We start from the raw sequence: 1,014 nt of genomic DNA on the forward strand, positions 1-1,014 counted from the left end.
ATACCAGATGCATCTCATGGGCCGTTCCACTGTCGGCCCAAATCCCACTTCCGACATGAAAACGCTAATTTTGAGCCGAGGATCCGTGGACATGCACGCGCATCGTACAGTATTCGAGATACCTGATGCTAATCGACTGGTAAATTTGGCGTATCATAATTTAAAGAAAAAAGGATCAATTTGGGAAATTGAGTCCTCTCGCTTGTATAATTTGTGTTGAATCTTTTAGTCATTAACTAATTAGCTCACTAATATGATGTTTGCTGTGGCAATTTTCATGTGGAAAGAATGAGATAAAATTGAGATTCATAACAATGGCATTTGATGGAAAAAATTACTTTGTGCATCTATTGTGAACTAATGTCGTGCAACTAACCTGTCCATGAAATATGCATTGATTCTCGATCAAATTTACATTTAAACCTTAGAAGAAAATCTCATCTCTAATTGGTCGATTTCTTCGAGTGTCAATATGTCTTATGGTCACGTGACATGACTTTAATGCAAAATAACTTCTCGTTAAATAGCAATTTGCCTAAGGGTGCATTTGGAAAGTGATTCTCAAAGTCCTTTTGGCCTTTAAAGGCCCTTGGGTAATTATTAAAGTGTTTGGTAGACAATTTTGTGAGCTTATTTTCAAAATCTTCTATAGGCCATTGTCTCAAGGCCACTATTCACTAGCATCAGGCATCTAGTATTTTCAGAATTTGGAGCTCATAATTAGTGCAATTTTTATTCTAGTTTTGCCTTCACTAATTTTTGCTATTCCTCTTTTACCCATGAATATTGGCACAATACTTCTCTCTCCCTCTACTCATCGTCTCTCTCTCTCAACCAAAGGCACTGTGTGAACCGATTCTAGTCTCGGAGTGCTAGTTGTCGAGGGTCAAGTGTTGCCAAAAGTCAATGATCAATAGTGGGGGTGATTAGTTCCCAGGTGAATTTGTCACCACCCAGCAACCGAACCGAACCAAAATATAGTTGTCCTCAATCATATATTTTTTTGTTCTTTAA

Source organism: Eucalyptus grandis, chromosome 11, assembly GCF_016545825.1.
Source record: "Eucalyptus grandis isolate ANBG69807.140 chromosome 11, ASM1654582v1, whole genome shotgun sequence".
NCBI lineage: Eukaryota > Viridiplantae > Streptophyta > Magnoliopsida > Myrtales > Myrtaceae > Eucalyptus > Eucalyptus grandis.